This window comes from Silene latifolia, chromosome 6, assembly GCF_048544455.1.
Source record: "Silene latifolia isolate original U9 population chromosome 6, ASM4854445v1, whole genome shotgun sequence".
Classification (NCBI taxonomy): Eukaryota; Viridiplantae; Streptophyta; class Magnoliopsida; order Caryophyllales; family Caryophyllaceae; genus Silene; species Silene latifolia.
The window spans coordinates 15,548,459-15,563,258 of NC_133531.1; the positions used below are offsets into that span (position 1 = coordinate 15,548,459).

At 32.3% G+C, this 14,800-nt stretch overlaps 1 long non-coding RNA gene across 1 annotated transcript; it reads right to left on the minus strand.

The window, feature by feature from the left end:
- Window positions 1–12,636: 12,636 nt before the first annotated feature.
- On the minus strand, window positions 12,637–13,075 carry LOC141658621 (uncharacterized). Its single transcript, XR_012549316.1, has 3 exons — window positions 12,991–13,075; window positions 12,790–12,874; window positions 12,637–12,711 (listed from the first exon to the last, which is right to left on the minus strand). It is a non-coding gene; the product is annotated as an uncharacterized LOC141658621 (long non-coding RNA).
- Between the last annotated feature and the right edge of the window lie 1,725 nt (window positions 13,076–14,800).

A 14,800-nucleotide genomic window follows, 5' to 3' on the forward strand; every position in this document is an offset into this window, starting at 1 on the left:
TATATCAAGTGAGACAATTACGTACCAAATAAGTTTTAATATCATTAGAACATGGCTCAAGGACGGATATCAAGGTTTTGTTCAACTAAATCCTTACTCGTTGTCTACACATTTCCATGTAGTTTTTTTAACACACTATGTTAATATTATGAGAAGACAAAGGAAACATCACCTACAAAAATGGAATAAGAAACAAACATACATTTAACGATAATTCAATTAATCTTTTAAGAGGGTTTACATAAAGATAGTATAAAATAAATCTACCACAAAGCGATATTAGTGGATAAATTACAAAGAAATGTGCATTTTACAATAAGCTTATATAAATTACACAAACAAAACTCGTAGAACATACCTTATGTATAACGTAATTAACTGCACAATCCAACTTTGCAATAATAAAAAATTATTACCATTCCATCTGCAAAAATAAATCAAGGTGAGAAATACAAATTGACATCAATAAAAGTTATTTAAACAATACCAAATAAAACACAAATCTTATGTATGATATAACTTTATTTTTTTCACAAATGCAAATGATTAATAAAAATTATATGTAATGGAAAGTTTCAATAACATATGAATATGCCAAAAGCTTAGAAAAAGAGGGTAAAAAATAAAAGTGCTTATTTTAAAGACTTTAATTATATTAACTTAGCATCAAATAAGGAGTTAAATTTTAGGGGGAGAAAAAAATCATCAAAAAGGAAAAGGAAGAGCTAAAGAGAAAATGAAGAGTTAGAGATGAATAAGGTGTCATAAACGTGATAATAAGTATTCTATCTTAATTCTATGAATGAATATTATTAATTAGTCACACATTATCAAATGAAATTTTCTTAGTGATTCTACGCTGTCGCATGTCTTATACATATGCTCAAGGTAGCCTATTTATATTATTGTATAGATATGACATGTAGATTATGATAGGTAATTTAGCATGCCTTTAAGTTAGATATATAGATTTTGTATTTAGATTATAGAGTTATTGATTTTACATACATAAATATGGAGCAAGGAGAAATGTAATGTAAAATGTTTGCATGAGAGTGGTTTAAAAATTATCTTATAAAATTAAAATAAGACATATAGTTGATGGTTGATAGTTTAGCTTACTTTTTAATTATATTTATAGATTATTATTATTATTAAATCCACTTTGCATGAGAGTGATTTAAAAATTATCCTATGAAATTAAAATTATTTAAATTTAGTTTTTTTACTATTAATTATGAGAGTAACTTTTAAATGTGGAATTGATAATTTTTTTTCATGTGTACTACTATGCTAGTATTTCCACGTGGACTATATTTTGCCACGTCACAATTAATTATTGCCATGTCACATTTGTCTACGTGGCGTTTAATGTCTAGCCTTTTAATAATATTTATAGATATTTCTCCTAAGCAATTACTCTGATTGCCACGTCAATTAAGCTAGTCATATAGAATGTCATGTCAGCAGTGAATTAGAAAATTAATATATAGTATGATGATTTACGTCGGGTATCAACATCAAATAAATGTATTTGGACATCCATATTCTGAAATGCACTTGAATAAATAAGTTTGAAATATTCTTATAGGGAGTATTGATAATCTTGCATAAAGAGTTTTTTTTTCCTTACGCCAATACTTTTGACATAATATCGGAGGGACATTTATTACATGTTGTAATATCCCGGAAAAAAAAATAGTGAAAATAATATACACAAAGTGTTATAAGGACGTATCATATTGCCTAAGACATATCATATATTAGTCTTATATATGAGATATTTTGAATAGATAGACTTGTTACCTTCTTAGATATGTATTACATTACTTAGCACCTAAGTTTTCATAAGATGACTTGAGTACGTACTACGTAAGTGCATAACAAATGCATTTATCCATTTCATTAATCATCACGTAGCTAGGAAATAGGATAGACATGGAGGATATCAATTAGTATTTGTAAACCGCCTCATGAAGGTTTGTTTGGCACGGCATTTCAGGTAGCTTACCTGATTTTTTTGCACGTGTTTGGCAAGTAGCTTATTTGACTGCTACCTAGAGTAGCATTTGGGATTTCAGGTATCTGAAATAAATTATCTTCCATTTATTACCCCTAAAATTTATAATATTAAATAATTATTATACCTTTTACGTCATTTTACCAAAAAACGGCTATATTTTTAGGTAGTTTGCCAAACATTTTTTTTATAATCAGTTACCTTATCAGCTCCGACTTTTCAGTTACCTTATCAGTTACCTTTTCGGGTTTCAGTTATCTTTTCAGGTTTCAGGTAGCTTATCAGGTTTCAGCTAACTTTTCAGCTAGTTTACCAAACAGAGCCCAAGAGAATAAAATTCTCAAAAAACATTTCCTCCAAAAGGAATCTAGTTAAATAAGGAAACATGCAAGACTTTCTTTCAATTAATTATTATTATTTTTCCATTAAATGTTTTAATCACTATAATCTTTTATAAATTCTAAATTACAATAATTTTTTTTTTAAAAAAGACAAAACTGGTATAAATCTAAAAATTTTAAATGGTTAAATCTTTTCCTAGTTCGATTTTTATATATTATAGAATGATTTAACACAAACTTACTTTGTATAAAAAAAATTATAAATTGATATTATTAGTTCTATGACAAAACAAATCATTAAGATTATTTGTCAAAATTTATAAACTTAAATCATTAATTTTTGTTAAAAAATATTTTCATTAAAATGCACAATTCATGACTTCACCCAATTAGTCAATTTCCTTGATTAGTTTCCCAGTTCAATTTTGTTTCTTATATTAAAATAAGAGGGGTGTAATATGAAAAATCAATGACATGTAAATAGTAAAATCTATAAATAATACATTAAAAAGTAAAAAGTTTATATATACCGCGCATATATGTGCGGCATCTATACTAGTAAAAGTATTAAGCTTCATAAGTAATACTCTTATATAGCGGTGAAAGTTAAAAAAATACGAACAATATGAAATTTCCAAAATACGAGAAAATTCCAACAATTCCATTATAAAGATCACTGTCCAAATACACTCAAAAAATAAAAAATTAATAGTAAACTACAAAATAATTAGTAAGTAATAGAAAAATACTAGGTAGTATCCCGCGCTTCGCGCGGCCTGTTTAAAATTTTATTATTATAATTGAAGAAAAATAACATAATTTATATATGACCTTTAATATTTTTAATTATAAATAAAAATAAATAAACTTTTCTCAAATTTAATTTTTTAGGTTTAACTTCAATGTTTTAAAATAAAATACATACCATTTTAATTAAAAGTAATAAGTGATAATTAATTATGCATGATCAATATGTATAAGTTATTTTGTGACTGATCAAATATCATATTAATTAAAATAAAATTTATTCGGATAATTCAACAATCAACATTAAGTTCTCAAATTATATCATTTCACTATACGTTATGTTCCAAATCAATAATATTTGTTCAAAATAATGTGAATATAATTTTATGTAATTTTTAATTTTTATGTATAATGTGTGATATTTATGTATCAAACAATCAAACATATAGAATTCAAACCCAAATTATTCAAATGTTTTCATTGTGTCTTACATGTGTTATGTGCAAACATATCTATAAGAATTGCACCTTTTGTATTTTTAAACAACTATATATAAATGATGTTTAAGAGTTTACTTTTTTGAGGTTTAACTTCAAAGTATTTAGAAGATGACATATAAAATATTTAAATAAAAGTCATAATTAGAAAGTCATAATCAATATTTATACTTGGCGTATACAAATTTTAATTGAAGATATTAAAGAAAAATATAACGCTTTTTCTACTTTTTCATGTCGTTTATAGTACTATATTATTTTATAATCATTACTTTTGTTTTGATTATTTAAATACACTCGCGATCACTGTGTACATACATACTCGTTATCACATTATTTAAACCTATCAAAATTTCACATATATTCAGTTTTTCGCAATAAGTTTTTTTTCCTTCTCACATAAAAACTTACTCCCTCCGGCTTGCTGTTTTCTTCCCATTTCACTATAATACTTTTAGAAGTTTTTTTTAAGTTATGTTTTTAAGAAATACAATGACTCTTCCTAATATATTTTTCTTAGGACTGAATGGTTTAAGTTTGATAACTTTCTCAAAATGTCATTTTACGTAAACATAAAACATTACACTCACTTTAATCATCTCTACAAATAAAAATATTTCAATAAATATAATGAAAATTATACTCAATTTGAAGCATTTTTCGCAATGAACGCAATTATTTACGTTTTAGAATTTATCAAAAAATAATTTGTTAATAAATTTAGTATCAAATTACCTTAATTATTTAATTTAATTTTATAATAAAATTTATTAAATTATAATTAATATTTTGCTGAAATTTATACGGCATTTATTATGTTTATATTTAATGTTCAGCTGTAAATAATACTTGTATTTAATACTGGGTTGACACGTGGCGCATCCACAGCGCTTCAACCCAGTTATATATATATATATATATATATATATATATAGAGAGAGAGAGAGAGAGAGAGAGAGAGGCCGGATCCGGTGAGGCACCTCATTATGGCGAGGCGGCCGGTCTCACCAAATTACTACCTTGGACTGATTTGCATTATACATGGATGGGCTGATTTTGTAATGTCGGACTGAAAAAACAAGGATGAAAATTAGGGGTCAACAAGAAACTTTTCATTTGGTCCAAAACACTTTCTCTCTCTAATAAAAAAAAAGCCCAAATACCTTATTCTCTCTAATCTAAACAAAAGGCCCAAATTCTTTCCTTCCAAAACTACTGAGTTTGTGCGCTTATACAAAATCACTCAATTTGGGCGTCGATTTCAAAGAGGCGATATCATCAAATTTGTGAGACGATTTCATCAAATTAATCAAATTCTGACAATCAAAGAGGCGAATTCATCAAATTAATCGATTTCTTAGAAGATTTCGAGGTAATTTCCAGGTAATTTCATATTATTTGATGAAAAATTGATTTTCTTAACTTCGTTCATTAATTGATGATATAATGATCAAATTTGAACAAAATCGAACTGTTTTGTAAATTTATAAGGATCAAAATCAAGTATTTCGTTAGTTTAGGGTTTGAATTCGATCAAAACCGAGCAATTGAGCAATTTCGGAATTCGCGGTGTAAAATTTGTTGATTTTGTTAATTCATTCATTAATTGATTATAATTCATTCATTAATAAGGCTCAAATTGACGTTCTAGACTTTAATTTCAATGGAGATTTGGACATTACGAAAGAATCGGTGATAATATCGTCATTTGAAACGGGTAATCTCCGTTTTTTTTCGCTATTTTATGAAGTCGTTTTGCTATTCTCCGATTTTGTGAATATGTGAGGTTATATTGTGAATCTAAGAAGTTATTTCGTAAATCTGAGAAGTTATTTCGTGAATGTAGGCTATAATATCCTAAATTTGATCAAAAATAATCAATTTCGCCCTACTTATTATGGTATTATCGCCGATGTTGCAGTCTAATCGCAATGGAGATTCTGAGATACTTCGGGGCGACTCTCGATAATAGTGCTATTACAATGTGTATTCTGTTTTGTCCCTATTTTATGAATTTGAGACGTAATTTTGTTCTGGTTTTGTGAATCTGAGAGGTTATTTTGCGAATCTAGGAACTAATTTTGTGCATCTGAGAGGTTATTTTGAAAATATAAACTGTCTATAATATCTCGAAACTTGGATAGTGGCAGAAATTGTTTGACATTGTCTATTTTGTGAATTAGAGTGCGTATTTTGTGAATATAAGAGCTAATTATGTGAATCTGATAAGTTATTTATTGAATCTGATAAAAATAAGATAAACACAAAACTAAATAAGATGACAAATTCTGAAAAGTTTGCACAAGTCCGCACCATTGAATGCTTTAATTGTCTTGTATCAGTAATATTGCATGCTTTCTTATCTATGGTTGTCGATGTCATACTTATTATGGTGTTCCTACTATTTTGTTAATTTGAAACATTATTATTGTGAAACTTTATTTGTTAATATAAGAGCTAATAAGGCTCAAATTGACGTTAAACTTCAATTTCAATGGAGATTACAGACATTACGAAGAATCGGTGATAATATTCTTTGTTGAAACAGGTAATCTCCTTTTTCGCTATTATCCCGATTTTGTGAATATGTGAGGTTATTTTGTGAATATAAGAGTGAATTTTGTAAACCGAGAAGTTATTTCGTGAATGTATGCTATAATATCCGAATTTGATCAAAATTTATCAATTTCGTCCTACTTATTTTAGTGTTCCTGCTGATGTTGCAGTCTAACTCCCGATACTACAAAACGACTCGATAAGAGTGCTATTGCAAATGTGTATTCTGTTTTGTCCCTATTTTATGAATTTGAGACGTTATTTTGGTCTGGTTTTGTGAATCTGAGAAGTTTATTTGCGAATCTAGGAGCTAATTTTGTGCATCTGAGAGGTTATTTTGAAACTATAGACTAATATCCCGAAACTTGGTTTGTGACAGAGGAACTTAGATGCTAATATTGTGAAACTTGATTTGTGAATCTCCTATGTTGCTCTTTTTGGCAAAACTTACTAATTGAACCGAAGAAACATCAATCTTTTATGAATTTGAGATGTTATTTTTTTTGAGATTGTTTTGCTATTCTCCTTATTTTGTGAATCAGATAGCTTATTTTGTGAATATAAGAGCTAATTATGTGAATTTAATAGGTTATTTAGTGAATATAGACTATAAGATTATGAAGCTTGGTTTGTGGCAAAGATTGTTTAACATTGTCTATTTTGTGAATCAGAGTGCTTATTTTGTAAATATAAGAGCTACTTATTTGAATCTAGTAGGTTATTTATTGAAATATAGACTATAAGATCCTGAAACTTGGTTTGTGGCAGAGATTATGAACCTTATATGCTAATATTGTGGAACTTTATTTGTTAATCTCCTATCTTGCACTTTTGGCTTATTTTGTGAATCTACAATTTTGGTTGTTGATTCCAATGTTAATTGCGGTGAAGCTTCTACCTCTCTTTTGTTTTAACAAGCCCCCTACAAGTACCAACTATTTCCACACCTACTACTCTTATAACTTACACACCGAGTGGCGCCAACGATGGATAAATAGGATTGATGAAAAGTTTACACCAGCGATTGGGAAAACATTTATTGACTTAGACTCGGCGATGTTGTTTTATGAAAACGTCTGTTGTTGCTTGTGGGTTTAAATCAAGGAAATCTTCAAGCAAAAGGTTTCGTGATGATATTATCAGAACAAAGTGCATGGTTTGCAATCGGGAAGGCTATAATAAGAAGAAAAGACGACTGCCCTGCCCTAACGGGTGTTGCAGAAAAGGCGGATGAATCCATTGGATCGAAATAATGAGAAATAGGTGGTACAAAGAGCAAACCGAAAAAACCAATGCTAAACGTAGGGTGAAAAAAGGTGGAGGAGAGGCAGAGAGTTCCAACAAAGGGTCAACCACAAGAATAACAAAGATTAGAAGGTGGGGTCTGTCCAAAGAATGATAAAGTTCAAGTTCCATGAGAACAAGTACATGGTTGACGTGTTTATTGAGGGTCACAATCACCCGCTTGATGTTGTGAAAAATAAGGAATTTGAGAAACTTCTTTGAAAATATCAATGAATTTCATATGCAAATGATTGTCAGCCATTCAAAAGCAAATGTTGGTCCTAGCTTAACACACCAACTATGCACTCAACAATTGGGTGGTTTTCAAAATGTCGGGGCAACAGTCAAGCAATTCAAAAATTTTCAGAGGGAAATGAAGTGTCTAATGAACAGTCATGATGGGGAAATGTTCAAATCACGCTTAGACACCCTAGCTGAAACAAAAGGGCCCCACTTTGTTTATGAAAAAGATTCCAAGAACGCATTGACAAGGATTTTCTGGACGGATTGTGACATGCAAAGAGCGTATGCTCTGTTTGGGGATGGAGTTTCATACGACCCAACTTATGGTACAAACAAGTACAACATGACGTTCACGCCTTTCACGGGCATTGACCATCATAAAAGGTCAATCACATTTGCATGTGCGCTTATAGAACATGAAAACGAGGAGTCATTCATGTGGGTATTTGACCGATTTAAAGGGACTATGGGTGGAAAGAGCCTAACTACATCATCACCGACGAAGACCGGGGAATAATTAAAGCGGTTCAGGTATGTTTCGAAATTTGCAAATCGTACCTCTTAACTTGTGAAACTTCATATTAAATTGTGAATCCTACATCTGTTTTGTTGATTCTAGTTGGCACTGGAAAATATGATGGTTGTAATAATTTGATTGGTTTTTTGTTTATGTGAATCGTAGTGCTTATTATGCGAAACTAGATCATGAATTTGTGAAACTGGGGTAAAAATATGTTTCACGTACTTATATCGCGAATAAGGCACAAAATTTATATAGTCTGAATCCGAGGATAAGACATGAGATTCACAAAATAACCCCCCAGATTTACAAAATAAGCTATAGGATTCACAAAATAAGCTATATGATTTATAGTCCGAATCGGAGGATAAGACTTGAGATTTACATAATAGTGCATCGTATGACTTTGTTATGTGAAACTGCGTGAATTTAGTTATTATAAAATGATGGTGACGGTCGATAATTTGATTTTGTTCATTGCAGCTAAGTTCAAAACAACGAAACATCGGTTTTGCATGTGGCACATCATGAAGAAAATAACCGACAAGGTTGGGAGTAAAATTTGTAGAGATACCGACTTTTTAACCCGTCTGAACGGTGTTGTATGGGACGATGACTGGAGCCCGGGAATTTGAAGAGAAGTGGCTTAAAGTCATGAACGATTTCTCCTTGGAAGACAATACGTGGTTGAATGGGAAGTTCATTGATAGACACACATGGATACCCGCTTATTTTGAAATGTGCCAATTGGCGGTTTACTACGAACTACACAAAGGTCAGAGAGTGCTAATAGTTTCTTTAAGCGGTTTGAAAACAAATACGGGACATTAACCGAGTTCTTGGTGCGCTATGAAAGCGCCACTGACCACCAAAAGCACTGCTTTGAAGCTCCATGAAGAGGAGAATGCGAATTCAATCCCGAAACACTTGTATGGGTCAAAATGGGAGACACAAGCGGTGAGACGCTATACCCATGCGATGTTCTATGAGTTCCAAAACCAGGTGAAGCTTTCAATAAATACCTGCAGTTTGGTTGGATACACTCCGCAGATCCCGTGACGAACTTTGAAGTGTCGTTAGTTGAGGATGCAAAGAAAGGTCTAAAATTTGCGAGTTGAGTGCAGTAGAAGCACGAATGATGTAAGGTGCACATGTAAACTGTTTGAAAGGAGAGGTATTTTATGCAGTCACATCATTTGGGTTTGTTCGGGAAAGTTTAAGGACATACCTGATAAATATATTTTGCAAAGGTGGAGCAAGAATGCACTCAAAAGTGACGTTTATGATTGGAATGGGAATCTGTTAGAGAAATACAACAATACCAGTACAAAACAGATTGGAATGTCTGTGGTGTGGTCTGAGATTCAGTTAACTGTTGGTATGCTCAAAAGGAAAGAATAGTCGGATGTGAGAGAGTTTGCCAAGTTAATCAACGAATTCAGGACAAAACTAGAGGGAAACACTCAACCGTTGACAAAACAACAACAGATTGAGCTTCTCTTTGGGCTGCAAGGTTCGGAAGAAACCAACATCTTACCGCCTAATGTGTCTAGGAACAAAGGTTGTGGTAAACGGTTGGTGAGCAAGAAAAATAAGGCAATCAAGAACGCGGAAAAAGCAAAAAGGTTGTGTGCTAACTGTAAGCGCAAGGGTAACCACGACAAAAGGAATTGTCCATATGATTTTGCAGACCGTCCTCCAGTGAATCAGGTTTGTATTCATCTACGCAACTACATCTGATATTAATCAAGTATTTTATTTATCTGTTGGAGTGGCAAAAATGGTTTAATTTAGGTTAATGTCATTCAAAATAGGTGGTTTTGTTTCGACCTTGGTTTGTGAGTCTTAGATCGTATTATTGGTTTTCTAAAAAATCTGGACATCTCATCTGTTTATCTTATTTTGAGAATCCCAGAGGTTGCTTTGTGAATCCCAGGTCTTAATTTGTGAATCCTGGGTCCAATTTTGTGTAGGAGACAATATATGAATCGTGGGTCTTATTATGTGAATCACATATCTTTATTTGTGAATCACAGAAATGAGACTGATTGTATGTAGTAACCTGATATAATTCCTCACTTTGTAACATAAATGACAACAGTTGGCTTATATAAGATGAATGTGATTCACGCCGTGTCACCCAATTTTGCATGATCCTCACTTTTATTATTGTACATCTAATGTTTGTAAACATCTTTCTAATTCCAGCTTTGTCTTTTACGTAGGGAGAGCTAGCGGACGAAGAGGTAGAAGAGGAAGGGGATGAGGATGAAGAATGATGGAAAGAGTCTTCTTAAGCCTTGAGAAATAGATATGATGATTGAAGAAGACACTGACAATTTTGAAAGGAGCAGTCTTTTAGTTTGGCAACATATTATTGGTTTCCAAAAATATGGACATCTTATTTGTTTATCTTATTTTGTGAATCTGAGAGGTTCTTTTGTGAATGTAAGAGGTTGTTTTATGAATCTTAAATCTTAATATATACAAAAGACCTGGAAATCTTATTTGTTGGTATTAATTTGTGAATTCTGGGTCTAATTTTCGCGATTATTAGGAAGATTCGTAATCTTATTAGAAAGGAACGGTCGACTGGCTAAACGGTCTTATTTTGTGAATGACACAATTTAAATATTATATAAAATGGATTAGTGTGAATTATAGACGTTATTTCATGAATCTTACCATGTGAATGACAATATATAAATCCGAGGTCTAATATTGTGAATCGACTTGTTTTGTGAATCCATCTTTTGTGAATATCGTCTTTTTTGAATCTCAGACATTCTTTTGTAAATCTCGGGTCTCATTTTGTCGACTTGTTTTGTGAATCCATCTTTTTGTGAATATCGTCTTTTTTTGAATCTCGGACATTCTTTTGTGAATCTCGGGTCTCATTTTGCGAATCGACGCTTTACAAATCATCCACGTCAAATTTCACAAATTCAAGCGACTAATCAATTCCATTGATTAAAATCAACTATTACAAAAGGAGATCTACTAAATAAGCAGATTAGCACCCAACTAAATGACTAATAACATATTCACTAGAATACTTGATAGATCCTGCATATACCATCTAATACTATACTAACATAATACTTGATTGTATCCACCACAAGTTAAATTCCACGCATAAGGGACAAATGCCTCCGACGAACCAACCAGAGATAAGTAAGTATACATCGCATAACACCCAAAACTCACAAAGAAAAGAATAAATGCTGCCCGTTTCTACTACACGCTCACAAAGACAATCATGAAGAATAAATTCCCAACCAGAGAAGCATACACTGAAGAACGATCTCCCTGCTTCACATCATCTCACCACCATAGACAAGCACATCTTGCTACTTATACTCCTATATCAGAAAACACGTAAAATATTTCAAAATATATACACGGACAAGCATGGCTCGCTACTATTCAAAATATCGCGGATAATATGAATGAATGGGGATTTGATATGCAAAAGTTATTAAAGAACCGGGACTGTACCGTTCTAGTATTTGCATCCCATCAAAGTAGTTGCATCATTACTGGACTTTCAAAATCGGCATTCTCTGCAATTGTAAGAAATTATAGTTGAAATTAATGAACAACACAGTTTCAAATACAGATTTCATGTACGTATCTTTGTTCAACTTGTTTCTTACGATAATTGTGCGGATTCTCGCCAATCACCGAGCTCACAAATTCCAACATACTCAAATACCTCAACACGTGAGCTCCACAATCAAAACTGAATGTAGTATAGTGTTCAACTGTTTAGTAAACAATATTTAATTTCCGTAAAGCGGACACATTAGGGAATAACTTACTTATTTGATTGTTGAGGAACTTTGAGAGTTATAACCCTGTGAGAGTGCAGAAACCGCATGGGATAATATGACGGGGAACTACTTGCCAAAATAGGAGATAATTTGGCCACCTAAAAATGTTTCGAGTTAATACTGATTGTACACTAAAAATGTTTTATATACTCTGATTCACAAACTGTCAAGGGTTAGATTAGGCAAATAATTAATACCGTGTCTATCGTTGTATTATGTACATCATAAGACTGTACTTTCGCGCTTGAGTTGAGGATGTAATTCGTTTTACTCTCCATATCGCATATACAAGCCCACCAATGTTTGTCTTTGATCAGCGGTATAAAAACCTGATATAATAAAGATTAGTCTCCAATTTACAGCCCTACATGTCTGCCAAAAAAAATAAAAAAATAAAAAAAAATATTGTTGAGGGACCAGACCTTTCGGATTGTGGCACCATTCACCGGTTTGTATGTCCCACTGATGTATTGATTCCAAATACAAGGGTTTTTCTTCTTTGTATAGTTCTACATACCACAAAAGGTGATTTTACAAACCATATCAATTTGGGATAATCAAGATACTTGAATATTAAAACAAGTTCAAAGCTAACCACGATGACAGTCGATGGCAAGTACAGAAGATCTGGTCGATGAAGTGTCGTCCTAATCCCAAACATATCAATCACCTAAAAAAATAATATTAGGAATGAAACAAAAGATTACAGTTAATACAATGAAATGAACGCTGATAGTAGTCTACTTACTTGATCCATAACCCACTGACGCGGTCTAAGCGTAGATAAAGCCGCTCGTGTGACTTCCATCCACTCAGTACACACCATAGCCTCGCTGTAGTAAGGCACATTAAGACACATTACTAGAATTATCCAAATAAAAATAAAAATTAAAGTAAAGAGGCAAGGGAAAAGCACAAAAAAATAAAAGTAAAGGGGAAAAATACTTACTGTGTGACTGTATCTCTTCCTTTGCGGTGCCAAATAAACTTCACAAGGTCGTCTTCAGAATAAGGTAGACGCCGGTAGCCCCTGTCAAATATTAATAAGACAGCTTAAGACCTGTGATTCACAAATCAAGATCTTTGATTCACATAATAAGACCCACGATTCAGAAATTAAGAACAACAGATAAAACCAATAATAACATCTAAGATTCACAAAACATGATTAACAAGGGAATTTGATGTGGCTAAAGTCGTATTACCAAATCAAAGTAAACTATCTCAGAACTAACAAGAATAGCTAGTGATAAGACAGGTATCGAATCCACAGGGAGGCGGTAAAAGCTAGTCTAAGAGTATTTAAACTGTCTAGAAGTAACCAATTTCGGGGGTTTTGTTTTGAGTTGATTCTAACAAACTAATTGCAATAAATAAAGGATGAATAACAATATTATTAAAAGTCTAGGAATTAGGTTCACTAAGTCAATCAGTCGGGGATTATCAATCAATTACTAAATCTATCAAGTTGTTTAAGGTCATAAGATCGGTCGACTCCATTATGCCCTTTAGATCGATTCTAACATGCGGTCGCTATGATTAGATACTTTCTATTTGATTATCGCAGCCTATATCAATTCTAACCCGGTCGGCGATAGGATCGATTCGCTACACTAATTAATAACTCAGGCCTCAAGCGATTAACTAGAAGAATTACAACAATCAAACAACAACTTTGACGATATCAATAGCAACTAATTGATTTTCCATTCTTAATTAACCTAGATCCCCATTCATCCTAGATGAGGGGATTAGCTACTCATGATTATAATAACAACAACAAACATGATTAAAGATGAAAACATAATTGCAAGATGAAAACAATAATTGAAGAACATAAAACAATGATTTAATTAAAGAGGAAAGATTAGTACCATACAAAAGGAAGATTAGGGTTCTTAAGAGAGTTTTCCAGCAATACTTAGCAAAATATAACGTAAGTTCTTAATAAAACACGAGTCTTTAATTTATAACAAAAGATTAACGTTTTAGGAAATTCCGGAAATAAACCCGCCAGAGAGGATCCTCGATCGAGTCAGAGGTGACTCGATCGAGGATACCGCCGATCGAGTCGCAGATGACTCGATCGAGGAACTTCTTCACAGTTCTTTCTTCTCTTCTTTTACTTCTAGTCTTCATGATTCCTCGTTTCCCGTGCCATGCTTCGTGTATTCTTCTATGTCGTCCCCGCCATGCTAATCTTAGCTTGATCATACTCATAACGAGTCATTTCTGCATCAAAACACAAAATAGCGGCAGTATCGACAATTCATTGAAATAAAGCATATAAATGATATAATAGGCACGAAACGGTATGAAATATGATGTAAAGGGAGCTATAAAAGTATATATGAAAGTGATACATCAAACTCCCCCAAACCAAACCTTTGCTTGTCCTCAAGCAAAGCAATCAGACCAAAACAAAGGACAACAAACATATGGTGAATGAATAACTCAGAGCAAATGTCTAGGCACATACAAGACTCAGCTGTCCATATCTATAACAAAGTAATGACCGAAGTTGTGCTAATAAAACAAATTCAAAAGCACGGGTAATAGACTCACGCAGCTCTTACTCAAGATGTGACATGATACCGAGACTCAACCAAACACTTTTCAACCTTGCAAGACCATTTTGTCGGATTCTCGCGGTTTCACTCATGCACTCATAATGGGTGATTTATGTAAGATAGAAAGAAATAAGACACTCACTCAACTTATGAGATATGCATGCAATCTAATGTGATAAGAGATCCTCC